We start from the raw sequence: 2,738 nt of genomic DNA, 5'->3' as shown, positions 1-2,738 counted from the left end.
TACCCACCCCACCCCACCCCACCCCCCCCCCCACCCCCCCGCGACCACTATCCCTCCAACCGACTATGGAAAACAGTGATGCACACACAGAGTTTAGCAGAATACGAAAAAGGGTGCTAGCTAGATAGCGACAGAGTAAACCACACACAGGATGCTAGCTAGAAGAAACTAACACTAATGTTATGTCATTTCAAATTCAAATTTGAAAAGACATCTTCTCAACTTATTTCCACTTTTTCACATTTTAAACTATTATAACGTCATACTTTCTCTACCAATTCCAATATAGTAGGCTACTCGAACATTTTAGTCTCAAAAATGCACCAGCCACGGTAGATCCAGTTTATTCAGGCTGAAGAAATAGTTGTCAAGACGTATTACACTTCGTGAAATCAAACCAGCTTCGTGTAAACAAATTCATACGAAGGTAAAATCATAGGGGACGCAAAATATTGTGGGCCATGTTCAGTTAGTATGTCCATTACAGCTCTATCCGACAAGTCTGTCCTGTTAGAAATTTTACCAAATCGATACAAGCTTATTATACACCAACCACTGGACACTACGACATTGCTGAAGTGTTAAAAAGGACTATTAAGGTGACTGACGACAGCATGTTTAATAGTAGTTACTAAGAAGAATAAGCTCCAGAAAATCGTGAGCTTACAGTATCTTCTAACTTCTTATTCAAAGTTTGCATCTCTTCCACCATGCGCTTAACTTCTGATAAAATAATCTGTTCGGGAATCTTCCTTACTGCTGCCTTCCTCTCTTACGCCTGATCAACACACAGTCATACAGAAGAAACAGAAATCAGAAGAAAAAACGTTTACGAAACAAAAATCAAAACAATTTTCCAACTAGAAGACTCTAAATTTGTCAACATTGTCCAATTACATTATTGATAAGGAAAGGTTAATACTATTGACCAAAAATAACAGTAACTTTCACATTTCTCTATTTTTCCGACAGAAAAAAATCAATTTTCAATCAAAATTTTAAAAGGAAAGAAGAAGAACCTGTTGAAGACGCTGTTGAAGTTGCAATCGATAAGATCGAATTCTACGCTCTTCATAACCTGACAGAACCCTAATATAGAACATTGCTTTTCTCCCGAATTCTATAAGCTTCTTCATTTGCCTTCTTTGATAACAAATTTCACAGCTCTAATTAGAGGATAGCAGAAAAATTGTTCTAGTTACGTTTTCGAGTTTGAGGTATTGAAATTTAAATTCACGGTTAAGCTGAAGAAGAAGAAGACTGAACACTCTCTCTCGGTGTTACTGCAATACGGACCATTAAACCGGGTCGCTCCGGGCTGCTCCGCAACTATGGTCCGCGTAGACTCATTTTTTTTTTTTTCTTTTTTTTTTTGAAGAAGTTTATTTGAGGGGTTGGAGGGTTCAGTGAATATAAGGAAAAAGATTTGAATGTAAATTAGAATTGCAATTACTAGAGTTCAACTTCAGTCTCGACCTTTTTTTTAAACCAACTACAGTAAACACTCTCCTCCATTCAAAACGAATAAGGTAGTAGAGGATTAGAGTTTTTATTTTTATATTTTTGTATTAGTTCGAACATTATTTTAAATCTTTTAAAATAAATTTAAATAATTAAAAATTACATAAAAAATATTATAAAGTATAATAACGTTTCCTAATTAAAAAGATTATAAACAACATACTATGAAAGAGTTGCAATTAAGAACAAGTTGTCTGGCTCCTTAATAGTGATAGGTATCAATCAAAGTGAAATTAAGGGTACCTATTATTCTTCATTTTTCCATTTAGTTAAGCAAAATCCTAACCGCTGCTATCCCCACGAACACCCCAACAACAATAACAGACCCAATGTAATCTTATAAGTAACATATGTATTGGAAAAATTGAGTTTACATATCAAAGAGGTATGAAAATGACGTGTCGTGACACATAGACTGGTCAAAGAATTACAACTGGCAAGGAGGCACGAGTTGCAATAGATACGAGCAGAAAGCAAAAGAAGAGGCAACGCTCGTACCTGTTCAAGTCATCTAAGCCCACGAGTCAAAGAGAATGAATCTGACAGCACACGAGAGTCCAGATACAGTATTTGATGAGTTTAAATACCAAAAACGTTAGAGAATTTGTATTAAATATAATGATTATGTAACGTAGCATTTAATATTTTTAATATCTTTAATTGCCCATAATAGCTTTATTATGACATAGGCAAAAAGCATATCTCCAAGGTACCTATAAAAGGGAGATAACTGATCAATTATAGGGACACGAAACGCTATCTGAATATACTTTGGTTTACTTGTTTTACTATTGATATTCTTGTTATCCAAATTGCTTTCTTTTATACATTCTCTCGATTATTAGTAACCCGTGTTCTTCTAAATTATAAGCTTTAATCGAAATTCCATTTTTTGGTTAAACAAAATTGGTTCCGTTGCCGAGAATCTGATAATCTGTTTTTTTCTTAACCTTGTCTATTTCGTTACATCAACGATCATGTCAAATGTTAACGATAACACCCAGGGAAACCAGGGAAACCATCAACTCCAAGGGGACCCACAAGATGTTCACACTCCGATCCCTTCTCCACAAAGCTCGCCTCGGCGGTCTCGAGAAGGAACTCCTGATGGATCTCATTCAAATGCAAATACTCAATTTAACAACGATGAAGCTATCAATGAAGCCTTGCAGAAGTTGATCGCTCAACAGGTCAATAAAGCTCTTGAAGCTTTTGCC

General features: G+C 35.6%; 1 pseudogene; it reads right to left on the bottom strand.

Moving 5' to 3' along the window:
• Nucleotides 1-1,453, bottom strand: part of LOC109231286 — a 5,698-nt pseudogene extending 4,245 nt beyond the window's left edge.

This window comes from Nicotiana attenuata, chromosome 8 (assembly GCF_001879085.1).
Source record: "Nicotiana attenuata strain UT chromosome 8, NIATTr2, whole genome shotgun sequence".
Lineage (NCBI taxonomy): Eukaryota > Viridiplantae > Streptophyta > Magnoliopsida > Solanales > Solanaceae > Nicotiana > Nicotiana attenuata.
This window is presented reverse-complemented; position numbering and strand designations above follow the sequence as displayed.